Source organism: Triturus cristatus, chromosome 1_2 (assembly GCF_964204655.1).
Source record: "Triturus cristatus chromosome 1_2, aTriCri1.1, whole genome shotgun sequence".
Taxonomy (NCBI): Eukaryota; Metazoa; Chordata; class Amphibia; order Caudata; family Salamandridae; genus Triturus; species Triturus cristatus.
The window spans coordinates 170,656,866-170,684,236 of NC_140580.1; the positions used below are offsets into that span (position 1 = coordinate 170,656,866).

At 43.6% G+C, this 27,371-nt stretch overlaps 1 long non-coding RNA gene across 2 annotated transcripts; it reads right to left on the reverse strand.

Moving 5' to 3' along the window:
* Positions 1-487: 487 nt before the first annotated feature.
* Positions 488-27,371, reverse strand: LOC146867011 (uncharacterized). 2 transcript variants are annotated; one of them, XR_014966053.1, is made up of 5 exons: positions 26,912-27,371; positions 9,272-9,418; positions 8,996-9,198; positions 5,338-5,571; positions 488-2,945 (listed from the first exon to the last, which is right to left on the reverse strand). It is a non-coding gene; the product is annotated as an uncharacterized LOC146867011 (long non-coding RNA). The 2 variants fall into 2 exon arrangements; XR_014966054.1 differs by having other exon boundaries at positions 8,996-9,195; positions 26,912-27,356.

A 27,371-nucleotide genomic window follows, 5' to 3' on the forward strand; every position in this document is an offset into this window, starting at 1 on the left:
GGAAAATAGTTTTGAAAACAAAAACTCCAGCAAGAGAACAGCACTGGTCTTAATACACAGAGTAAACAAACTTTGAAAAATTCGCTTAAGCACTGACTCCAGGTTCATAAGCATTTTATGAGGCAAGTGACAGCACCTGCATGCTCAGCCCAATGGGGGGTGAGCTCTCTCCACTGGACCTGGGTCTTTGACGGTGATTCTTTATTAGGAGCCTTTGGAAATGCAGTATCCATCTCCGTAGCTGCCACATCTTCCACAAGACCTACATAGTGCATAGGGGAAGAGGTATTGTTTTATCATCTGTGTAGGTGCACTGTACCCCTAAAATCTTATACCTCAAAAGAACAACTAACAGCTAGATGGATCGGCGATGGTGTTAGCCTCAGTTTCATGACACAATGTATCCCAGAGACAAGGTATAAATCAGCATATCCAAATACAGTCAATCAAGAATAAACTGACTCAATAAGTGAGTTCTAGAGTGGAATTTAGAAAACCATTAAAGTTTATTACAAAAATCCAGAAGGTACAGTGAAAATAATGGGATGCAAAATGTGTTGTTAAATATAATTTATCTGCCTTAAAGGCAATCAATTCAGAGATATACAGAAGAGGGACAATATCAGAGCAATGCTAAATCCCAAATGTGCAGCAAAATCGGTAAGAAATTGGACAGCATACCCAGTAGAAACCAAAAGATCTGACTCGCCCCACATTCGAGGGTTTATATTGCATATTTGTCCATAGAGAAGTATTAAACTGTAAAGTTACTTTTGTGTGAGCAAAGAAAAACATTTTCAGCAAATTAGAATACAGATTTTAAAATTGTCATACATCCCTACCACCTAAGCACTGTGGTAGCGTTTTTCTGGGGTTATAGTTTTAATAGAAAAAGAATATTGATTAATGAAGATTTTTATGATGGATAAAATATGCAAATGCTGATATAATATGTTTGCAGTTAAAACATGTTTATTATGACAAATAGAAGTGTGTTTATTAACATAATCTAGTAAAGTCACATTTTTCTGAAAACTCCCTTTCGGATAAAATAAATTCCCATTTTGATGCTGCTCTGTCATTTACTCACCTCTATGCAACCCCTCCCGTCTGGCCTCCCTGCCTATTTTCTCTCTTTACAAAGCTCTGCAGAATGAAGACAAGCGGATATCCTGGAGTTTTACCACCATACTCTGAATAAACTTTCTAGTTTTCCTCTTGTTCTAAGTTATCAAGGCCTTTCTGCTGTAGTTTCATTGCTGGGCATGTTATGAATGGTCATTGTTCAAATGTTACATATGAGTTTGAACATCTACGGGCGGCAATAAACATGGGGACCTGAAAATATTGTTAGAAAGAGCTAGCGCTTAAAAAACTTAGAAAGTGACGTAGAACATTTTGATTTCCCAGGAAAGTTGTTACTTGTGATCCTGCCATGATGAATGCACACTTCTACTTTGTTAATCAAGAATTGTGTATAAGACCCCCTTTATTTTGAAGGTGAGCCAGAATTGTATGATTTCATATAGGGATGTTGCTCAATTTTCTTAAGATTTTGCTTCTTATTTAGGACTTAGAATTTTTCTGATACTGAGTACTCTGTCTAGCTTTGTCTTCCAGCCTTCATGGAATTATTCTGTACCAACTGATTTTTGGGAATGTTCTGTAATAAAACTCTTTAACTTTTCCCTGGGTCTCAAACTCAGTTATTAAGTGGTATTTATGATTTATTATGCTACTTTGCTAAATTGACGTTGAGAAGGGTGCCTTTAGCGCAAGATAAACTCGGACTGGAACCATCTGAGGTAAATCGTGGCGATCTGATATTTTGAGGTGTCATGGTTATTGGGGTACATTCTAACTATTGAGATACAGGGTTTCACTTCGACAGCACTAACCCACTACTTGAATATTGATTCAGCTCTTCTGACCTAATGTTATCAGGAGGTGTCAGAACAAACAGTGAACTATTGTGAATGATGTAATACTGTGTACAAGCGGAAGATCCTTGAAAACATGTTACTATAGTGAGCCGGTGCTAGAGAGACTTCTTGTTTCTCTACATACAGCATAAACAAAGCATCACCATGATAAGACATCCATTCTGAACAAGTTAGCATTGGGGCCTAATTAGTAAAACATACTTTAACAAGTCATAGCAAAATCGTTTCAACGACAATAATATCATATAACATATGCATGTGAATTCAGGTGCAAATGATTATTTTGCCCAGTGTTAATAATGCACATTCTTGATTAATGCATAAAAGCTCCCCTAGCTGCATGCCAAATAACACTAATAACTGATACTGGGCTTTGCTTAGAATTTGTTAGGTTGCAAGAACTTCCATAAATCAGCGGTTCTCTTGCCATGCCAAACTTGCTGTTCCCCCATCTCATTTACAGGTGGGTAAATCACCAGAATTTCTATGGTAGAGCTTTTGCCAGCTCTACGATGAAAAAGCTTCTTCTGGTATGTAGTCTACCCCAGGACAACTGACTTCAGACCATCAGAAGGCCCACACTACTTGGAATACCTAGTGGTTACAATTTGGAAAGAGAACTGGACTAGGACATGAGTCCTTAACAAGGTACCTTTATACAAATGAATACATAATGTTTCTCTTCTCATCTCTCATAAGCATTGAAACTTTATTTTATTTGAACCTTAAAGGTGATTGTCCTTACCTTGCTTTTCCTGACCATTTCTTTTTTTTGCACTAGGCATCTGTTACCAAGGTACCTTAACCTTATGCACGGAATCCATCTCTTCCATCTCTCACCCTCTCCACCAGTGACCACACACACACACAGGTATATAAGGACCAATCGTAGAAACAGAGAAATAGTAATGGAAAGTAGAGAGAAAATACAGACATCGGGGGTCATCCCTCTGACTCCTACACTCCAGTTGATCAAGGATGTTTTCAGGATGCAGTTGATATCTACAAGGCAACAAGATACCGTAAGTAACTTGCCATAGTATTTTGTGTGCTTAGCAGTCTTTGGGAATGAATATAATTTAGCAACATTTCTGTATAACAGTCTCTCTATACTTTTATATTGAACTTGTACATTCTGATAACTAAACACACAAAGAATGAGTGCCTAAAATATATATTTTATAGAACTTGTCCCTATAATTTGAATAACTACCTCAAGCTTGGCCACTGAGCACATTCTGTTGAATCTTTTGAGGTTCACTCCTCAGCTCAACTCATGGTAGATAGTGGAAAAATGGTGACATCTTGCATTTGTAGCACTCTGAAATTGATCAACTTCCACGTACCCAAAAGAAACCTCCTATCTTCCAACCTCACACTGGCTGAAACCCCACGCATCCACAGAGCCAGAGCAGGCGGAATATCCTTCTCTCACATTGCAGCCAAGTCCCGGAACGAGCTCCCGGCAGACATCAGACTCGCCCCCTCCCTGAACACCTTCAGGAAGACCCTCAAGACCTGGCTCTTCAGCTAAACTGATCTACGAGCCCTCAGCGCCTTGAGACCCTCACGGGTGAGTAGCGCGCTTACAATTCCCTGATTGATTGATTGATTGATTGATCAATATGGGCTTTGTGCAGTAGGGGAGAACTCGTTATTTGCATAATTTAATTTATCAAAAATGCAGGCATATCTCTTACAGTTCCACCTGAATCAACTAAAGTCTTAGGAGTTCTAGTTATTAACATTCCGTTTTATAGTCCCGCCACATGGTGCGTGGTATACAAATTATGATCATCAGAAATGAGGTGCAGCCTATCATTCTCACTAAATCACCTACCCCGGCGGTGGTTCAAATTAGCGGCTAATACTTCTTGAACCAATATACTGGAGGAGAAAACCTTGAAAACCTACAAAGTAGAAGTCTCATCGAAATAGTCACAGGAGGTCGGGATTGGGTTCGCTCACTTTAAACTGGCCCAGGAGATCAAAGGTATTAATTATTCCCTTGTTTCTTTCTGTCACATTTCTTTTCTTTCTCCTTTCATGGCTACCTTCATAGTTCCCTCACCTCCCTCGCCCCTTTTTCTCTAAGAGGATAGTTTTTTTTATACCTGGGATTAGAGGCCCACTGTTATCCTCCCCATCTGAGGTTACATAGGGTAACAACAGTTCTGTGCCAAAGAAAATAATACTTGTTGGATGTGGTTGCCCTACCCACCCCTTTTCCGTCTTCCCCTCTACTGTCAGGCCCAGAGATCGTGGCTGGATCGGTATGCCTTGAGGTAACATCATGCCTTTTCCCTCGTGCCTGTCTCGGTGGAAAGTGGGGGCTTCCAGACACTCTTCTGTCCTAGTTTCTGCTCTGGTGAGTGGTGCTTGGCGTTTATCTGCATTTCTCCGGTGGGTGGCTCTCTGGGTGTCCTGTGGCTGTCTTTCCCTCTGCTTTCTGGTCTAAAGAATACCTATTAGCCGAGCATGAGCTTATAAGACAAACTGATAACTTACAGGTGCAATTAGAATTGGGGGTAGTTCCTGACTTGCTAGAAGAAATGATTATTGGTACTGATACTCATCAATTCTTACTTTCTTACTAGACAGTTAACCAATGATGAACTGTCATTGTTTGAAAGTGTCCTGTATGCTCAAGAAAAGTTGAGTGGGAATATTCCAGGAAGGCATACCAATTAGTCAATGCCCAGCACGGAAGCAGTCGGTGTTAGTGCTGAGAAGTAATCACCAGGTGGATAGTAAACACTGGGGAGTGGGGTGCGGGGAGGGGGTGGGGGAGATAAATGTATATGTACCGGTTAATGCTGCTGTTGTTCTTGTTTTCTTTGTTCTTAATCACACCATCTGTTTAGAAGCTCAAGGTGAATGAATTGAAAGGACTTTACACAACGTCATTATGATAATACATTGTTACTGAATTCTAATCTCTGCAATTTGTAATATGTATTGAATGCCAAGGTCAAACTTGATCCTGTACAAACGACACCCCAGGCGCTCATGATATGCCTAGCATCCACACAACAAAGGAACTGTACACCAAACTGTTGAATGATGGTCTCGTGTATAAATGTACATCCAAACGTGTGTAGCCTATCATAACTATGCATTAATTAAAATCAATAAAAACAGATTTAAACAAAAAAAGAAGAGTTATGTGGGAGAAAACCGAAAAGACATAGCAGTAGGAGGAAACCAAAGAACGAAAGTAGGAATGACTACAAGAGCTTCTTAATTGTCTAATTTAAGATACCTAGAGAAAATTTAAGGAGTTGGCTTCAAGAAACGATTTGAATCTACAAATTGCATGTTATAATATGTTTTGTTACTTTACATTCTTGTTATTTGTAGGGTGCACATATCACCCAAAAGGGTATCTTAGTACCTGTGAAGGGGGGGAGGTCCTGGCCTTTCTAGGGCCTAGTGGAAGAGCCAGGTCTTTAGTTTCTTCCTGAATTCATGGATGGCGCTGGAGGCTCTGATGTGATGGGCGAGTTCATTTCAGGCTTTGGGAGCAAGGTAGAAAAAGGCTGAGCAGGAAGGCAGAGAGGAGTTGTTTGGCCGGTGACTAGAGCTGGATGCTTCTGTAGAGGCAAGCAGGGCCTTGATTGTGAGCTGCCTTTGGACAAGATAAAGAAGATTAAACAGGTACAGAGGTAGGACCATACTTTATTATTAAAGGGTGGGCTGTTATATAGTAAAGCTGGTTCTAAGGCATCTCAACAATTATTTTTTCCAATGCCCTTTCAGTAACAAGTTCTCTTCCTCGCACATACACACCTGTTAGGTAGGAATTTTCGAGCCATTTCATATCACTTTTAATGGCCTGGAATGTTTGGGCACGTAAAAATATTATTGCCTGGAATGTCCCACCTCTCAAATGGTATATCCTTATCCGCCTCTGAAAGTTCCCTGACAACAAATGTCTTTCATTGACATTCCCTATATGAGATTTGCAATGGACCTTGTTGGACCTTTACTGCCTTCCAGTAAAAGCTATAAATATATTTTAAGTATCGTTAGTTATACCCACAGTATCTGGAGGCTGTCTCGCACAATCAAACAGGAACCAAGTAAATAGTTACTCCCATAATTGAGGTATTTTCCAGAATAAGATTTCCTAATGAAATATTTACCACTCAAGGCACCCCCTTTGCTTCTAGGTTGATGAAACAGGACACTAAAAAGTATATGAAATTGGGGGAAGAAAAAGGGATGTGATGCATCCCTTGCCACTATTTGCTATTAATTGCCAAATGCAAACTAGCTTGGGGTTTTCTTCCTCTACATTACTCTTTGGTCGTAAACCTGGAACTTTGCCATAGATGATTAAAGAAGCCTGGGATGAGCAGAAAGATGAAAATAAAACATAATAGAGTACGTATCATAGTAACGACGTAGACTTGGGAAGCCAAAAGAACTAGTAAGAGAACATTTAGAAAATTCCCAAAGCAGGCAACAGACCAGTGGCATCTCCTCCGCTAAGGCAGAGGAGTGTCACCCCACTGCTCTGAGCAATTAAAAATAGAAAAATAAAATGATATTAACTTAACGTTATATTCATTTTATTTAAACATACTGGCTCAGTTGTTTGGGGGTGGGACGCGCTGGGCTTTTTAGATGCTGGGGTAGGAGTGGTAGGCACTTCTTAGTGCGCATGAAATTTTGGCCGGCCGTCTCAAGCTGGCCAAAATGTCATGCGCACTTTGCATGGTCTCGACCCTGGCTGCATTACAACCTGGGTGGAGAACATGTCCAGGGTCCCATTCCCTGTCTGAGGGCCGAACCACGGTGCTCAGACCAATCACAACACTGCATTGTGTCATTGTGATTGGCTCAGGAGAGACTGGGTATTTCATGCTTTCACCAAAGCCAGGAAGAGGATGGCGAGGATGGAGGAAAGGAGGCGGGCAGCCGCATCCAGGAAAGTGGTTTTTAGAAATGTATTTTAAATTCCCTTAGCTCCCCCAACACCCGTTCGGTAGCAGCCACTAGTGCAACAGATCAATTATGTTGACAAAACCCAGAGATTGTGTTGTCCAACTTTTACCCTTGAGTGGTTCGAAATTATTAGTCAGGTGGCTGGGTCCCTATATAATAAGTAAAATGATAAATGCAGTCAATGATCAACTTAGAGTTTTAGGGAGAAGGAAAATGACTCAATTATTCAGTATCAACCATTAAAAAAAATTGGAAGGCTTAACTCCTTCAGGCCCTCCTGCTGCCTTACAAGGGACTCCTACAAATATCATACATGGATTGACCCTTGACCACGACCTTAATTACCGCGAGCAAATCAACTTAAAGAAACTCTAAAACCTTGTTGAGAGATTTTTGCCAAAGAACTTGGGTACGATCACCTGATTACTATATCCACACCGACACCAGCCAGCGGGTTAAACAAAAACTTTATAGCATACCCAATGGGGAAATGCCAGGCCAGTGCGGAGGAGGTAGAGAAAATGTTACAGTTAGGGATCATTGAACCCTCAAATGGTAATTGATGTTCTCCCATTTTTCTTGTTCCAAAACCAAATGGAACGATTTGTTTTTGCATAGAATTTCTACAGTGAACCAAAATATCAAATTTCAATGCTTTTCCACTGCCCGAATTGATGAGATAAGGGAACAGTTAGGAGAGTCCAAATTTATCACCACCTTGGACCTTATCAAATCCCCTTAATCCTTTCTGATAAAGAAAAGCAAGCTTCTTCTGCTCCTGACAGCTATACTACTTTACAATTCTCCCTTTTGGCTAACATGGAGCCTCAGCTACTTTTCAATGGATGAAGAATCATTTACTACAGAAGTATCAAAAGTATGAATCAGCCTATCTAGATGAAAATATTACATAAAGCCGGACTAGAAAGAGCATCTAACTGAACTAAGTACTGTAGTTGTACTTTGAAAAAGGCTGGTTTACAAGTCAATCTGAACAAAAGTAAAGTAGCAGCCAATATTAATGAAGTATTTAGGATATATATTCAGCAATGGAGAAATAAAACCTCAGGAGTAAATGCTTACCACCATACAACAAATCACTTTCTCTAAAACAGAAAAAGGTTCCATATAGATTTTTTATTTTATACCCGGGATTAGATGTTCCCCATTATCCTCCCTGTCAGATGTTAAATAAGGATACAACAGCTCCATGCCAAGCAAATCTTTACTTTTAGGATATGGCTTTTCCCCTCACCCCATTTTATTCTTCCCCTATGATGTCTGGCCAAGGTCTACCTGGGTACACACATGGTGAGCCACAGCCCTCCTGTACATGGTCAAGAACTTCACAAGACTCAATGGGGACAAAACGGAGGTCCTCATCTTTGGAGACAAGTTGGATATCTAGTCGGAGGCCTGGTGGCCTGAAACTCTTGGGTCCTGTTCTTGCCCCTGTCTCAGTGCTAAGAATCTAGGCATCATTGTTGATTCCTCCCTTTCCCTGGGCTCACAAATAAATATAACTGTCTCTACTTGTTTTGGAATGATACGGACTCTCAGGAAGATCTTCCGTTTTCTCTCTCTTTCATCACGGAAACAGGCAGTGGTAGCCCTTGTGGTGTCTAGATTAGACTACTGCAATGCCCTTTATATAGGGATAAACAAGGGGCTTCTACATCGACTCCATTGGTGCAGAACGCCGCCGCTAGGCTAGTGATGGGTCTCCCCAAATTCCATTCAGTCTCAGCTACCATCAGAAGCTCACACTGGCTCCCGTTGGGGAGTAGAATTGTGTTCAAAGCCTTATGCCTGGTCCACAAGGCTGTCCACAAAAGGGGGTCAGAAGGCATTAACAAAATGTTTCAAAGATACCTTCCCGGCAAGGGTTTGAGATCTGCAAGCAGGAACTTGGTAACTGTTCCCAGGGTCAGGAAAGCTAGGTGGGGGGCAGGGCTTTCTCACTGATAGGGGCCAATTTATGGAATTCACTTACCTCCCCAATTGCCACTCTGGAAACTCACTCTCTATTCCGCAAAGCCTTGAAGACCTGGCTTTTCACTTGTCCTAACATCTAAGCCATGAAATCCCTGGACATCTCTTACCTTGATCTTTTTCCGTAGCACCTTGATACCCTTGGGCTAAGTTCACGCTCTACAAAATTTATATTCATTCATTCATTCTTCCCTCGAGCCCTTCTCATGGCAAGTGGCTCTTCTAGCCTCTGGTCCGCTGTGGTGCGTGGTACTTGTTGTTTGTCTGCAAGGTCCTCTGATGGGCGGCTCTTTGGGTCTCGATCCAGTATCTGCTGGAGAGTAAACACAGTACTGCTTTTATAGTCTGTTTTCTCTTTCTTTGTCTTCTATTCTCTCCATCCTTACCTTGAAACCTATGACTCATTTCTCCTTTATAACTCCCATCGTTTTTTGTTTATTCACAGAGGGGACGGGGAGCTGATGTGGTGTCATGGAACCTCTACGGTGGTTGCAGGTACGTTTTTTTGACAGAAAGCTAGTTACCAAATGTGCCTGTACAAACACAAGAAAAACATGTTATGTACAGATGATTTGTGCATATTGTGCAGTCATCGCATAATGTATAGTTGTACACTGACACCAATGCATCAGTGATCTTCAAATTGTCCCTTGGCATCAAACTGTATAGTGATTTTGACTTTAGAACTGCACCAATCCATTCCTTTGAATGTAGTGAGAAACTGATGTTGTGAGTTGTTTATCAATTTCCTTTTGTGCCAAACATCATAGTTTGTATCAGAGAGCAAATATGGCCTTGCATACATGAAGCAGGTTGCTCTTGTTTTCATATGTTGTCATAAGTAGTCAGCTGGTCTTGTTACCGTGTGCACCCGACATGTCTGGACTGTGTAGTCAAGCCCAGGCATTAATTAATCTTGCTGAGCATAAGTATCGCCTGCATATCCTGTTCTGCCGGTTCTCAAAGAATGAGATCTGGCACAGCAGAAGTCAGATAGGTTGCCTGTCTTTGGGAAACCCGCCATCTTTGAACATATACAGCCTCAAGCATTACTTTTCTACAGTAACACATAATCATTTTCTGGATTGTCAGTAGCAAAGGATTAATTACTTTACATGGAAGCAAACAATGAGCTGCGCTTTTCTGATTATTGTTTCACAGTCAAAGGTTACATCCAATGTGGACAGCAGGATCACAGCGTGAGCATTGGGTGCACTTAGATATTGCAGCTCAATGAACTAATGTATTCAGTGAAAAGGCAACAGTGTAACACAACATGACAGCGGTACCCTGAAAAATGTGTGGTGGGCCGAGGAGTCAGTTTCCATCTTTCAAAGTGTTTTAACTTGGTGGAGATCTATCTCAGGTACGATCTAGGTCTCAAAAGTATGGTACAAATTCTCCACAACCATTTATTGGACCAAATGTCAAGGTGGAAATTGATGATCTTCTCTGACTGTCAGTGGTCCTCTTCCTTTATAACTAGGATGTTCTTAAAGGGATCTTTGTCGAATCCACTTGGTCTCAGTTGGTCTTCATCCCTTTCTTCTTGAAGGCCTTCGACCATCACTTGTTCCCCACTTACCAGGGCTGCATTATGGCCTTTTTAGATGCAGCACATACACAGTAGGTGGTGCACAACCTCTCTCTCCATTTTCACAACTGCTCCTGTGTCGTTGCAGAAGACAATTGCCGGTGACACTCCGCTATATATCGTTCTGGCCTGTGTATATTGTCTGCTGGGACCAGCCACTGTCTATCCCCTGCGCATTCTGTCTGCCTGGATCTAATGTGCTCTGTTATTTTCAGCGCTGTTTAAAATGATGATTATTGCATGTCTCACACTACACTCTAAATCCTGGGGGATAATATTCAAGGACCATCATCTTTCTTTAACTACCCTAATCTCCCCGGATTGATTCAGAGTCCCTCCCTCTGACAACTTCATGAGTCCATTGTCTTGTCCTCTGTGCCTCCTTAAAGGAGTGTAATGTTGAGACCACCAGCCATGGCAGGGAAAAATTTGAGATATACCTCTGAGCAACACGAGCACATCATTACACTAATTGGTGTCCCCTGGCAGTAGGGCAAGTAAGCGTTCTGTGGCAGTGATGCAAAGATGCCCCACCATGCCGAACCCTATGCTTAACTGAAACCCCACTGCTACCACCCGAGTCAGCACCCTATAGGTGTTGGAAATTGCAGCAGAAGGCACAGTTGCTGTAATAACAGGAGACCAGTGCTGACCAGAGTCGGACACTGTGGCCATTTTTGGGATACAGCAGCAAGGTGTTGTGTAAAACAGTAATGAGGACTGGTTGGACCCAAATCTGCCTACTTTCCAACTGTGGTCACAGTTGTGTGCAACTGCCACCTCCCCAGGTGTTAACTGCCCGACTCCCACCGAATGATTGGTTGTTAGTAGTGCACATGTAAAGACAATTTAGGAGAAATCAACACTGTTGTGTCAATCCATTTTTAGTACCTGCTTTAATGTGGCTATCAATGTTTGAAGCAACGTTTTCTGATCATGTCTATTCTTGTCTAGTCATGTAAAGAAATTGTAATCATATGGAGATCTTTTAGTTATAAATGTATTTTACGTAATGTGCCTGATTAAAAAATATATTTTCACTGTAAACTTACGTTTATGGCTAAAAAGATCTCTATTCGTGCCTGCCGGAAATTTACAAAAGGATTCCTGGCAAGCATAAATTGATTCAGCACTCCAGCTTTTTCCACCACGTAAGAGAAGAAATCTGCAGTAGTAACTCACCTTTATGGGGTGGCTAGGGGGCGTTACAAGACTTGGGGGCATATTATCAAGGGCGGCGTTAAAAATAGAAGTTCATGTTCTGGTGTGAACATGGGCTTCTATTGGAATTCTCTGCGGCATATTATCAAGCCCATTATCACCGGTTTAGCGGCAGTTTTGTGCCGCTAAACCGGCGATAATTTTAACGCCGTCCTTGATGATATGCCCCTTAGTTTGTCTTGCAAGTTCAGCAATACGCAGAAATTTATATTTGTAGTCAGTCACTAATCTGTTCTGATCTGCTTGGAAATGATCGTAAATGTAGTGCAACCAAGGGCTGGAGTTACTTCCCTTCACAATGGAAAGGAGACGGGATCACCCCCTTATTTCTCTATAGGGAAAATGTTTTCCTTGTACAGATGAAATAAAATAGCATTGGATTTGCAGACTCAATTCCCCGTGCTTCAATCTACACTTTATACATTTCCAGATATGGGGATTAAGAATTTATGTGATATGTTGGTACAGGACATTCCATGAAGTACATCTGTAAACCTGCATCTGGTATGGCTGTCCAGGTGTATTAGTGGGAATGTGGGTGAGTTCAAAAAGTAACGTAAAAGTACTTTTACATCATTTGTGTGACTCAGGACCATAATCTGAACCACTTACCAAAATTTGTTAAGCGTAGGACATACATTACATACATTAGAGGCATCTTTTATGAATATTGGGCACACCTCAAATTCTACTTCATAGAACACATGACTAAATAAAACATTTAACTTTTAAAGAGAATATTAATATATATATGTTAATTTAAAGAATAATTTGAATAGTTGTTGACAAGTTAGCCTGATTATCTAGTAAACATATACTTTTTGTAAGTCGTTTTTATGACATAATAAAGAAATATATATGTATAGAAAAAGGTGTGATAATGACACACAAAAGCTTTTGGTGTGATTGTATGCATAGCAGGGCTAAAACGATATGAAAAATGATAGTAGTAAAGGTTATTGAGATATTACTTGTAATAATGCTTGAATCATTATAGGCGAATTTATGAAATAAAAATGTATGGATATTGCATCTTTGATATGTCCAGTAATTGGTACTGAGAGTTAACACTTGCTTAATCATGTATTGCCTCAGTTGCCTGCAGCTAGGCCCATCTTAGTCAGTCTATGCATGGCATTGAATTATCTTGCTGCTAAGTGGCAGCCATTCAGCTCAGTTGTTTTATGACACTTTATTGAGGCTGATAATATCGACCTATAAAAATTAGCGTAACCTACATCGCCTACACTCCATTGTGATGGTAAATATATATTTGTTACTCATAACGCTTCATCTGATTACCTAGTCTTACCCTGCGCTGTAGTAGTTAGGTTGATGCGGTGGATGCAACATTTTTGTAATGCAGTATAAGGTATGCGCTATAGTGACTCTATACCATCTCCACATGGTAATGGAAGTGTGGGACTCATCCAGCTTGTAAGGGGTGGGCTTGCTGTCAGTGGGTCGAGAGATTTGAAGGAGGTAACTTAACCCTACTTCTCTTAGAGAGCAGGGACGGACAGCTATATTTAGTGTTGGGCCTGCCCACCCACACAAAATGGTCAAGACCATCATAGTCAAGTCTACGGCTAGGATGTACCAGGCCACCTTATCATAACCTCCTAGGAAGTCAGTGATTAACGTTGGCAACAATAATCGCCACCCCTCCTTGCCTAAGTATCCCAAAGTATGTCCAACATTGCCTTCCAATGTGTTCAGAAAGGAGTCCCAAGCAAGAAATAAGAGGGCTAATCAACACTGCTGTGAGCTATGTGGCCTAAGTGATAAGGAACTGGTGAACCGGATACCTGAAAACTGATATCTAGTGGGTGTCACGCATAGCAGGAATCGGGAGCACTGGGGCAAGGATACACTGGAACTGGCTACAACGGACATAGGAGGGTCCTCTATGACTGCAGGATGGGTGCTCAGAGTGACTAAGACTCACATCATAGACTACAACACAGCAAACCGGACACACCAAACCAAGCACTAAGATCTCATAGGAATCGTGTGGCTGGTCCTAACTTTCAGACCCTGGATAAGAAATGCAAACCACAAGACCAGAATGCCTCTCACTCAACCATGACAGTAGAAGAGCAGGAGTGCCTGCCACAGCAGCACTCCTAAAGACCACCTGTGACTGTCTAGCTAATAGGCAATACTTTATAGCTGTTCTGAGTGAGGTTGAGATAGCACAACACAAATCTCTATTCCAACAACCCAGCAGTGGCAATCATCAATGTACATTCACCCTGGAATGATGTAACCCCTATGGAGCACCAACGTGTGGACAACTTGAGCCGTTTAGACCACATCCTCCCCAAATAACAGGAGTCAGGGAAGTGCCATGGGCTACCCTTGGTGCAACATCCAGTAGGAACCTCTTTTACCACAGACCATAGTTTTCATGCCACTGAGCAAAAATACAAAGTGATAGTAGTTGCATCATTCTAGTAATCAGGAAAATATCATAATAAATGGTCTTTGGTGACTTCCTTACAAACAACATCCACACAAAGACTTAGATAGGACACCAGGGCTAGCTTAGCTGGCTTTCATGCTTCCAGTGTTTAATTTGTAAAAGAATAAGTGCCAGGACCCAAAGGTTTGCTCCGAAGCTGGTGCTATTGAATGTGGAGGGTGGCAAATACCAAGACAGTGTCGCATGGATTCCAACTCATTCCTCTTTCACCCACCACCTGCCACTCCCTGTCCCTTATCTCACACTTTCAGTTTCTTTTCCATCCCTACTTTCTTTCTTTGTCACTGTTTTCCCATATTTATATTCCCCCTTTTTTGGGCCAAAGTCTAATAAAGAAAAAGAAGTCCTGGTTGCCACACCTGCCCGAGGAAATAGTTAAACATGCAGTTGTCATGTGTGCCGGCTGAGGGATAGTAGTGGGCATTTGCAGTGTTCAGCACTCCTACAGTAGGGTCCATGAACAACCATGTCAGCTTACTCTTGTATTGTTCTTTTTTTTTAGGTATAAATATAAAGAACAAGAAGGCGTATGCAAATGTTACATTAAGTTACCTTCAGTCTGATGTACAGCGCAACATTAATAAAATGAGTAGGAACATTTTGAGTACCTGCAGTAAGAGTAGACTAATAAAGGGGTAGGAGATAGTGAGAGCAAATAAAAATGGAAGATATCAATAGCAAAGTATAAAATGGTGAAATAATTCACTTACATCCAAAGGTTGTTTTAAACTTTGTGGAATTATTGGTTTTACATTGCAGGTTGTAAGTCAATCGTTTTAAGAAGGCATTGATTATCATGTCTGAAAGCAAGCTTTCTATGGAAAGCTTGACTGTGGATATCCACAATTTCTAAATGCTAATTTTTGCAATGGTGAGAATTTTTTGACAGCTTGACGACTGGAAAATTGTTGGGGGAATTTGGTGAGGTGGGGAAAATCATTGAGGATGATGGCCACCATTTGCAAATTAGGAGGGAATTTGTGATCAAATATTAGTATTGATTTAATTTCTACCCAACAATCTGGGCAAGGGGCATTAGACAAATGAATATAGCCAGCATTGTATCGACAATATCTCCAACAGTCCAATTGTCTGTAAGATTGAGATCATGAAATTTGAGTGGAGTCAGGGAATACCTTATGACCATTTTTGGGAATAGGAGATGAATTTGAAGGCTGGGGCTAGCTCTTCACTAATTCTTAGATTAATTGTGCACAATTCAGACTGTAAGTTTACATTGGACATTAATTAGTGGCGGAAATCACAGCCTTGAAAAGAGCAGAAGGTTCTGGAACATGGAAAGTCAATCTTGAGACAAGTGGTTTTGAGATTCAGGAATTTTCTGACACCACTGGTTATGTGTTTGATTAGCTTTTGTAGGGGAATGATTGCGTAATCTGGTTGTATAAATAACTCCTTGATTAATTCAGTTTTTCCAGAGAATTTCCTTCATCCAAATTTTACTAGCTGGGTTGTTCCAGACAGTGTCAAATTCATGGTTGCAGATTTCAAAATGTTTGTGTTTTTTTTTTTATTCTGAAAGGTCTCCTGACTGTCATAACGGCATTTAAGAAAGCAAAGGTTGTTTGCAAATTATTAGTCACAATTGTGATTTTAATTGTCATATTTTTGAGTGAGAATTATCAAATGGTATTACCATATCTTTTAAGGAGATGTCCTCTTAATTTAGGAGACACTGGAAAGTTGAATCCATACACTGCATGATATTTTTGTCTGCATAAAGATATTTTAATTTTACCATAATGGATAGTGAGTAATAAACTGGCTGATACTTCTGGATGTTACTTACTACATCAGATATCCACTGCTATTGCAATTTATTATCACAAAAACACACTACACTCTGTGGACACATGATCATCAAAATTATTCTAGAGATACAAAAATTATTTTCAATCCCTCTTTGAGACATACATTTCAATGTAGAAAACATTCCTTTTGACTTTCTTCAGCACATTTAGCATTATTTGGTTGTTTAAACTTCCACAACAAACACGTGTTTTAAAGTTGAGCCTCTATATCAAGGCTAAAATTACTTCTCCAGATGACAATCTATTACTGCCATGGTTCCTAGAAGAAATGTAGTCAGTAGAAACATGGGGGCTGATTATGATGGAGGTCGGACTAGCGTTCGACCGACATCATTCCGGGAATGGGAACGGCTGACAGATAGTTGGCAGTCCTGCCAGCCAAATAATAATCTGACCGCTGTGGAGGAGGTCGGAAACATGCCTCTTACCATTGAGGCTTGTGCTGTGGTCTGGAAAAGGGCCTAGCACAAGCCCCAATGCCAAAAGACCTGTTTGTGAACATCCCTGCACCCTGTGACAGGCACCATGTGGTGCCTGCCACACCATGCAGGAATGTGTAGGGGGCCACCACAAGTGGTACCCAGGGCGGGGGGACAGGGACCTTACTAGGGGCCCCAACGATGTGAAATGGCTGGCAGAAAGGTGGATCTTAATCTCCACAGCAGTGCCTGGGAAAGTTCCGCCTCCATTGTGGGGAATGCGATCTGACCGACTTTCTGACGGGCTCTTGAGCCCGTCAGAAGCTGTTGGTCGGTCCCTGGAGTAAAGCGGCTGACTAACCGCAACGTAATGTGGCTCTCTGACCTCCGTTGTAGATGGCGGTGAAACTGACACCGACAGCATGTTGGTGTCTGTCCCGCCAGCATCGTAATCGACCCCCATGGTCATTACTTTGCTCACAAGCTGTGTTCTCAAAATTCTTCAATACAGTTCGGTCAGGTGTTTTGTTCCTTAGTTTTACCAGTTCTGGACTGATGTCTCCATTTGCAGATTTGGAATCATGTGGGTCGTGCTTGACTTTGATCAGATTTCTCTAATGCCTTGAGACAGCTTCCTGCATTGGAACTGGGCTGAATATGTCACAGCTTTTGGACTCACTCCAGTTTCTCTTGGTTTTATTAGAGATATTAATGAATATATAAACCTGATACCTGCTATTTATATTTTAGTAATCTTTGCTGGGTATTTCTGTGGGAAAACGTTTTTTCGGAGAAATGTAAGTTGTTTAGTAATTCCATATCCATCATGGAGAAATACTGCTTCTGGTTACTAACTATTTCCTGCTCCAGGTGAACTATCTCTGAAGTGTATTAAAGGAGACTGGTCAGCTCATATGTCAATGTTGCTCTAATGCTAGATGCTTGCTCCTGCAGGATTCATATGACCCCTGTTTACTTCTATGTTATTATTTTCTCCTGCTTCCATCTGGTAAGTTCTAGTTGTTCGTTTTACTCTCAGTGAAAAATCTTAAATGCTTTTATTTGCTTGTTAATAAGTTGTGGTACGAGCACAACCAAATTTCATCTGACAGTTCAAACAATGTTCACAATATTTTTCTGTGCTCCTGGGGTAGCGTACTCCAGTCCAGTACATTATCTCATACTATACAACTGCGTATCCTGTAATAGGATGCGTTCCCCATGGGCACTACTAGGACCCATTAGTGGGTTATTCAATTAATGTGGTTCTTTGATATCCACTGTAATAAGAACCAATAATATTCCAAGTGGTTTATGATCTTTACAATGTTTAATCAAATATACATGTATTATTCAATTCATACATGAGCTTGATATGTACATGGCTATATGGCTGTTCCTTTGACGCTCCAATGCATTTCGGGTACACTACCCTTCATCTGGGAACAAAACTAAGCTACGCACTCCTTTTGTTCCCAGAGTAGGCTTTGTTTCTGACCTCCGAGAGCACAAAGGTTTTTACCCAGTGAGGTCAGAAGCCTGTCTGGTGGTGGCTGGCTGGTGGGGACGAGTCAGCCAATACACTAGAGAACGGTCAAGATGCCCTCTGAGTGTATTTTAGAATAAATTCATCAGTGCCTTCAGTGTGGGTTTATTATGCTGAGAAGTTTGATACCAAACATCTCAGTCTTCAGTAAAGCCATCACGGAGCTGTGGAGTTTAGGTTGACAAACTCCCAGCTCATGTACTCAAAATGGAGTCACTGCACTTACAATGTCTGTGAATTGCACAGGCACTGTAGGGGCATATTGCTCATGCAGCTATGCCCTGTGGTATGTGCACCCTGCCTTATGGGTGTGAGGCCTGCTGCAGAGGTGACTCACCCATGCCACAGGCAGTGTTGTTGGACATGGCATGTCGACTTTTCACTTTGGTCTGCAGATAAACACGCAGCCAGCAATGGCAGTGTGTGTGTGCTAGGGTGAGGGGTCTCTGAGGGTGCATAATACTTGCTGCCCCCCTCAGAGGCCTTCTCTGGTCAAAAGGCTCTTTGGTACCAGGGTTACCTTTTACAAGGCACTTACATGTGGCCCAAAGGTATGCCAATTGTGGAAACAAAGGTACAGTTTTCGGAAAGAACACAGGCCCTGGGAACCTGATTGGCAGGGACCCAGTGAACACTCAGTCAAGTTAGCATCAGGTATCTTGCAAAATGTTAGGGGGTAACCATGCAAAAAGACACACTTTCCTACATTAGTTATCTTGAGGGTGAAATTGCGTTTATTTAACCCAAAATTACAAAAATGTGTCCTAGGGTGACTGATACTCATACTGGGATGTCGTAGGTATCCAGGAGAGAGATTTGGTTATTGCTACCTGATTGGTACCCTGACTCCTATTGTAAAATTCACTATTTCACAGGCGTAGCTGAACGGGACAGTATAATAATCCCCGCCCTGGTATCTACTCCCACTTGATTTATGTTTTTTTAAGTTGGCTCTTAATTCAGCAAAAATTGATATTTTCACTCTCAACTGAGATTTGTAAATATCCTGGGAGCCCAAATCTTAACTGTGAGGCGTGATATTCCCAAATTTATATTTACACCAACATTGTTTTAATTCTTTTCAGAGCTTCTCTCCTGTAAAGGGAGGAAGTAAAACTGCAATGTCAGCAGAGCGGTCAACGCTTTTGGTGCCACAAAATATTGCAAAAGTGTATTTCTGCAATTTAAATGTAACATCAACTACATTAATAATAGAATCCCTTTATGTGGAAATCAGACACACCACTCCTTGTGAACTTCCTGTCAGATTTAAGATCTAGGTTGCCCTTCTCCTTAACTATTTGAAATATAATTTCAGAGGAAATGAAAATGTTAACAATAAAAATATATATATATTTAACGAAATTATACACTTAATTCCTATGGTTAATCTCGCTATGTTTCTCTCCTGTAACTGATCCTTGGTGTGCTGCTGTATTTTGAAAAAGAATTAAAAAAAAAATAGGGAAAAAACCGACAGTAAAAATATCTTTATGAAAATGTCCAGTTGCTGCGGTCATACCACCGACTGGTAGAATTTTCATGTCAGTAGCCGCATCAAGTTGGGATGCACTATTTTTAAAGCTCGTTATGGCAATAGTCCAGCTTTTATCTTGTCTAGGCTTCAACGCTACATTCCATCTCGAGACCTGAGGTCTTCCCATTTGAGCCTGTTGGCAACCCCCTCCTTCAAACGTAAGAAGCTTGGTGGGCTTAGGTTTGCAGTTTTGGCCCCACAATTCTGGAATTCCCTCTCTGTGGAGATGAGGTCCTTGACTTCCTTTGCACAGTTCAGAAAACAGCTTATGACCTGAGTGTGTTCCCAGGCATATGATGACTAAGACAACCCCCCTGCCGCTGCCTCACCGTGACTCTAGCGCCATGAAACCGTTTGGTGTACGTGCACTTAATAATGATTTTAACATAACATAACATGAATGCCTGCAGAGGACGAGAGGTTTTGACCCGAAATCCTTAAGGCATATAATAGATGAGGAAAGAACAGGGATAATTGCATGGCAGGGAAATAATCTTAAGGCTGTTCTTAGTGTGTCTATATAAAACATGGCAACAGGTGAGGTCACTGGTTGTGGGATCGCCTGACCTGATTTCCTGACCATGAAAGCCATCGTGTAAAATCGCCTGTGGATCAGGCAGTAGCGAGGAGTACACGCGCCTTCTGCCCATCTCCTGGGGCAGAGGGGGAGCATGTGAGCCTGCCATACTTGCCTCTGGTGGGCACAGCCTAGCTGACCCCAGCCACTCTGCCCATTGGCTGCCCTCACTTTTACCTCATATAGGCCCCAGCTCCCATTTACACCGGCGCTGTGAGTGCTCGGAGCAGGGAGGTGCACACGGGAGAAGAATTATAACCAGAACCCGAAATTCGCATGTGTAAAACGTCTATTCCTGAGATCGGCTACCAATTACATGTAAATTTCATAGGCGCCAGGATCAATTACTGGATAGGGCCTGCTAGGGGAGCTCTTGTGTAGTGAGGAAAGTGGTATTAAAGACCTGTGTCGTTTTGTGTTATGTTGGCACGTTTGTTACTGTTGGTATTGGCATGTGTATAGTGTGTTGCATGCTTCTGACAGGCCCATCTCTAACCTTTCCGATGAAAGGGAAGGCGGATCCAACTCAGGGTAGGCAGGCGAGTGGCAATTGTGTCCAAGTCGCAGAGGCGTAGCTAGAGCTTGTGGCGCCCGGGGCTATCCCTCAGGTTGCCGCCCCTAGTGGGAGGAGGGGTGCTGGGGAAAAATGCAGGCGAGCACTTGAAAGAGGTCCGAGAGATACATAGTATCGCCGCTAATACTTACCTTGATCATGCAAGTTACATGCACATACATGACACGGTCCAAGGCTACACAGTTGAATATACCGGTGACCAGCAGTACAAAGGAGAACACACAGACTGCATGATCTATCTGGGGAAAAACCGCATGTGACATCCATCAGAGAGCTGTGTGAACGATTACCTGGTAATTCCCTCAGCACAATGCAAACATGCACATACATGACACTGTTTGGGGATCCATCATCTACAGCTGACATTAAATGACCAAACATCATGGTTCCCCCATTAAAGCAGTGGGGACATGCACAAACGCGATGTGCTCTGACTTGAGGTACAATAATGCAATGACGAACTCGGAACAGCATGAACTACTGAGGGGAGGTGGGGGCGAGGTGGTACACATAAAGCCTGGCCTTAGAACAGAGTCACACCAGTCTCAACAGTCAGACCCACACCATTGCAGCCAGAGAGTTTCTGCCAAACTCCTAGTGCCTACTGTTTGGTGCCAATCTAAGTTGGAGTGTGTGCAACAGCTAAGTTCAATTCAAGTCAAGGGAGATTTCTAAGATCTCACTATCTTGTCACCAACCTAGCACCAGCCTGCATTAATTGAGAGTCGCACTGGTGGCCCACCACAGCAGCAAGCCACTATAGCAACAACAAGGTACGACCCTGCAGGGTTACAGCATCACCATCCACCAAAGCATCCATGCCTATCAACAGTGCCAGCTTCTTAACTGATGTCTTCTCATTCCTTGGGAATCCCAGGCCCTGCCAACTTGCCTTACCAGCACTGCCTCATTGCTACAGGACCTCAGGAGTATGGCCTTACCACAGAAGGGCCTTATCAGTGTTGAGGTACGCATGATCTTCCTCCACTAATGCCTTATCAGTGCTTTCAGATTCCAGGTATTATTAGCTTTCTCCAACAATGCATTATCAATGCCACAATAAATGCTTTGCTACTAAAATCTCCACACTGTTGCTTCCCCAAAATTTTCAGATTTTACACTCATGACAGTGACATGTCTTATAAATAAAAGGATGTTTGTGGGATTACCGATCCATATCATGGTAAATCTCGAAAATGCTTTAATGGTAAAGAAAACTAGAAAATAGCATACTGGGACCCATGTTAATGGATGCTTGTATCCTTTCAGGCGCCAACCATCACTTGTGGTATTGAGGGGAAAAACTGCCATTTGCATAATTTTCAACACGCTTGCCGCGTGAACATACCTGTCTGCTCCTCTCCTTTCTTTCCTGTCTTCAGACGTTCCAAACGAACAACTGTGGAGATACCTGTGATGCACTGTAGAAGTTCCTCTTGGGTTGGCTCTGGTCCTCCACTCGCCCCTGGGACGTACCCATAAGCAACCACAACAAACACGGTACGTCGGGGCGGCAACAATCAGAGAACAATTCAAAGCGTACTGTAGCAATACAGACCCTTGCACGCCTACATCAGTGTTGCCAGATTTTTTCACAACTTTCAAGCCCAAAAGCAACAAAAAAGTAGCCTAAAATAGCCCAATGTTGCCACTCCATTAACTTACGTGTAGCCTGTCTACAACATTTAAAAAATATACTTCTATTTCAAGGATATGTTTAGTACCCACATTAATCAGATTACCTATATTTTATACACTAAAATCAAAGTTGGTCTGTCAGGAAAACTGTCACTCACTTGATATCGCATGGTGTGGAGAAAGCTGCCCAAAAATGTTCTTGGTCCAACTTTGAGGACTGCAACTGCGGAAACGTTCTTCTTGGGAAAGGTGCTCTTCAGCATGAAGCTCCTTTTGCATACTCAAGTCAGGCCCCTCAGAGTAATGGCAATATAGGCCAATGCTCCATGTTTTTTCACACTTGTTTGAATGCTCCAAGAGCAATGCTGAACATCTCTTTATATACGCAAATTACATATGTTACGTACTTTTTGGTACTCATCTGAAGAGAGCAGTCCATGGCATGGGGTGCAGAGCTTGCTGCTTGATGTTCCCATGAGCTAATACCCGATAAAGTGCAAGTGCATTCTGAAGACTCAGAAGAATCTCCATCTCCTGTTCTTTGCAAGGTATCAGTATGGTGGATCCTTGTTCAGCCAGATGAAAGGTAAATGTTTACTGCCTTAAAGACGTATACTATCATTAATGCAGTAGGTGCAGTGCCAACGGGGTCCGTGGGTGTGAGAGGCCTACTTCCCTCCAATTAGGGGTGAGAAGCCTTTCCTCCATTAGTGCGCCCATCTCAACGGCCACAGTGGTTGCAAGAACCTACCTACCTTATGACCCTTCTACTTACAGGAAAGGGTGTTTTAACCCACAAACTCACCACAATGTGAAAGGAACACGATTTTTAAAGTGTGCCAAGCTTAATACAAAACATAAACCTCAAATGAAGGTCTGCGTGCATTACAAACCTGCCAAATAAGCTAGGAACTACAAAGACACCAACAATGAAGTATGGACGAATTACACTTGGACATTCACATTGCCAATAGCACCAGCTCCAACAAATATGAGAACAATTGAATTCCAATGCTTATTTCACACAGCTAGCACGTTTCTGTGTGCGAGGCAACATGAAGTATTGTGGCCTGATCAAAGAAAAATGGTACGAAGGCAAAGAAAAATGGTACGAAGGTGCCTGCAGGCGATTCATAGCTGCCAAGGTTTCAGATTGCTTAAGTGTGACATTTTCACATTTTTTGTGTAATTATGAGTGACATTCAACGACTACGAGTGACATTTTCTCAGGAACAAAAATCAAGTAAAGAAGATGAGGGAAACATATAAACATCAGAAATTATAGCTATTCCAGCAACAAGAAACTCTATGAATTTCTTAAAACTATTTCAAAGCACCAGAAATAGAAGGACACTATCCGATATGGAAAATAAACTGCATAGTTGCCACGTTTTAAGAGTGCTTAGGTGAGCCATTTTCAAAGTTTCAGAGTACTTATGAATGACATTCAACTACTAATGGTATGACACTAAGAGTGACAAGGCAAAATCAAGAAATTAAGTACATGGAAACAGATAAAACAAAAGAAATTACACTGATTTGAGCAAGGCCAAACTATAAAAAGAACTGCTGCAGAGCACCTGATCCTACTGTAAAATGATCGCATGCCCACAATCTACTCACATTGTACATGATTTTACTCTTGTGATCACTACTACTGCTTGCGAAACCACAGACAAATTGCACGAACACCGTGACAGGAAGCTAGTCGAGTATTTCATATGATTTTGCCTTGACCCTGCCAGCGTAGCAGCAATGTGTTTATGGGGGGCCAGCAGGATTTGTTTAAAAGAAAAACCTGATCTGTATGGTGCTAGTCACACGCTGACCAGTGACAGAACCAGGCAGGCTGCTGAGGCATGAGTGCATTAAAAGGAGCCTGCCCTGCCAATAAACGAGTATTTCATACCGTGTGGGGTGCCTAAGTCTGCTGTTCATAATCATCAATGTTATTGTTGAGTGTGAATGATGTGCACACATCTGTCACCCCAGCATCCTTCTGTACTTATACCCTCCTTGCCCTGTATTTTAATCACAACGTCCTGTGTTCCACTCTGTGTGCTCAGCTGCCCCCTCACCCCTCTAGTCATCCCTCTTTTTGCACTGTGTTTTCATCATCCTTTCCTGCCCCCAGTGTTGCACTGTGTGCTCATCTGCCACTCCTCGCCCCGCCTATTACCCTCTGTTCTCATCCTTTTCCTTGTCTGGTGTTATCTCGCCCTTTTTTGCCCCCTGTGCTCCACTTCCCAGTGCACAAATCTGACACCCTCTGTTCTCACCCCCTCCTTGACCTGTGTTTTCATCACCCCTTCCTGTCCCCGGTTTTCCACTCTGCGCTCATCTGCCACTCCTCGCTGCCCCCTGCACCCCTCTGCTCTCATCTCTCTCCTTGTCCAGTGTTTTCATCACCACTTCCTGACTCTTGTTTTCCACTCTGCGCTCATCTGCCACTCCTCACTGCCCCCTGCACCCCTCTGCTCTCATCTCTCTCCTTGCCCTGTGTTTTCATCACCCCTTCCTGTCCCGGTTTTCCACTCTGCGCTCATCTGCCACTCCTCACTGCCCCCTGCACCCCTCTGCTCTCATCTCTCTCCTTGCCCTGTGTTTTCATCACCTATTCCTGTCCCCGGTTTTCCACTCTGCGCTCATCTGCCACTCCTCGCTGCCCCCTGCACCCCTCTGCTCTCATCTCTCTCCTTGCTCTATGTTTTCATCACCCCTTCCTGTCCCCGGTTTCCCACTCTGCGCTCATCTGCCACTCCTCGCTGCCCCCTGCACCCCTCTGCTCTCATCTCTCTCCTTGCTCTATGTTTTCATCACCCCTTCCTGTCCCCGGTTTCCCACTCTGCGCTCATCTGCCACTCCTCGCTGCCCCCTGCACCCCTCTGCTCTCATCTCTCTCCTTGTCCAGTGTTTTCATCACCACTTCCTGACTCTTGTTTTCCACTCTGCGCTCATCTGCCACTCCGCACTGCCCTCTGCACCCCTCTGTTCTCACCGCTCTCCTTGCCCTGTGTTTTCATCACCCCTTCCTGTCCCGGTTTTCCACTCTGCGCTCATCTGCCACTCCTCACTGCCCCCTGCACCCCTCTGCTCTCATCTCTCTCCTTGCCCTGTGTTTTCATCACCTATTCCTGTCCCCGGTTTTCCACTCTGCGCTCATCTGACACTCCTCGCTGCCCCCTGCACCCCTCTGCTCTCATCTCTCTCCTTGCCCTGTGTTTTCATCACCTATTCCTGTCCCCGGTTTTCCACTCTGCGCTCATCTGCCACTCCTCGCTGCCCCCTGCACCCCTCTGCTCTCATCTCTCTCCTTGTCCAGTGTTTTCATCACCACTTCCTGACTCTTGTTTTCCACTCTGCGCTCATCTGCCACTCCGCACTGCCCTCTGCACCCCTCTGTTCTCACCGCTCTCCTTGCCCTGTGTTTTCATCACCCCTTCCTGTCCCGGTTTTCCACTCTGCGCTCATCTGCCACTCCTCACTGCCCCCTGCACCCCTCTGCTCTCATCTCTCTCCTTGCCCTGTGTTTTCATCACCTATTCCTGTCCCCGGTTTTCCACTCTGCGCTCATCTGCCACTCCTCGCTGCCCCCTGCACCCCTCTGCTCTCATCTCTCTCCTTGCTCTATGTTTTCATCACCCCTTCCTTTCCCCGGTTTCCCACTCTGCGCTCATCTGCCACTCCTCGCTGCCCCCTGCACCCCTCTGCTCTCATCTCTCTCCTTGTCCAGTGTTTTCATCACCACTTCCTGACTCTTGTTTTCCACTCTGCGCTCATCTGCCACTCCGCACTGCCCTCTGCACCCCTCTGTTCTCACCGCTCTCCTTGCCCTGTGTTTTCATCACCCCTTCCTGTCCCGGTTTTCCACTCTGCGCTCATCTGCCACTCCTCACTGCCCCCTGCACCCCTCTGCTCTCATCTCTCTCCTTGCCCTGTGTTTTCATCACCTATTCCTGTCCCCGGTTTTCCACTCTGCGCTCATCTGCCACTCCTCGCTGCCCCCTGCACCCCTCTGCTCTCATCTCTCTCCTTGCCCTGTGTTTTCATCACCTATTCCTGTCCCCGGTTTTCCACTCTGCGCTCATCTGCCACTCCTCGCTGCCCCCTGCACCCCTCTGCTCTCATCTCTCTCCTTGCTCTATGTTTTCATCACCCCTTCCTGTCCCCGGTTTCCCACTCTGCGCTCATCTGCCACTCCTCGCTGCCCCCTGCACCCCTCTGCTCTCATCTCTCTCCTTGCCCTGTGTTTTCATCACCCCTTCCTGTCCCCGGTTTTCCACTCTGCGCTCATCTGCCACTCCTCGCTGCCCCCTGCACCCCTCTGCTCTCATCTCTCTCCTTGCTCTATGTTTTCATCACACCTTCCTGTCCCCGGTTTCCCACTCTGCGCTCATCTGCCACTCCTCGCTGCCCTCTGCACCCCGTTCTCACCGCTCTCCTTGCCATGTATTTTCATCACCCCTTCCTGCCCCCTGTTCCAATCCCTTTGCTCCTCTGACGCCCCAGTCATTCCTCTTATTGCCCAGTGTGTTCATCACCCCTCTGCCCTCTTTCCCAACTACACTAAGCCCTACAGCTGGAACCTCCGACGTCACCATACCTGCTGCTGCTGCATGCGAATGGAGGCGGGCCTGACACGCCGATCATTGAACTGATCTGACCCTGGATTAGGTCAAACAACTCCAAGGCCGGTCGGAACATTACTGGGGGCAGGTCAAAGGTCACTGCAGATCTTGCAGGACCCTAAATGGAAAGAAACTTCCCGCCCGCATAGATTTATTGCCCTGGCGGTGTTACTTGTGGGCAGGGGCCGCATGGCATAGAGCCACAGACGCACCTAATTTAGGAAAGAGGTGTGGGATGCAAGGCATCCATGTGCTGCAGCGCGGCGGCGCCGTAGGCGCCGCACAAAGCTTTGAATCCGCCGCAGCCCAAATTCCAGTAGCCCGCCCAACACAATTTTTCCTCGCACAATCGGGCAAAATAACGCCCAATTGTGCATGCGAGAAGTAGCCCAATCTCTCTGCCAGCCCTGGCCTCCGTTCGATTGCCTGCACACT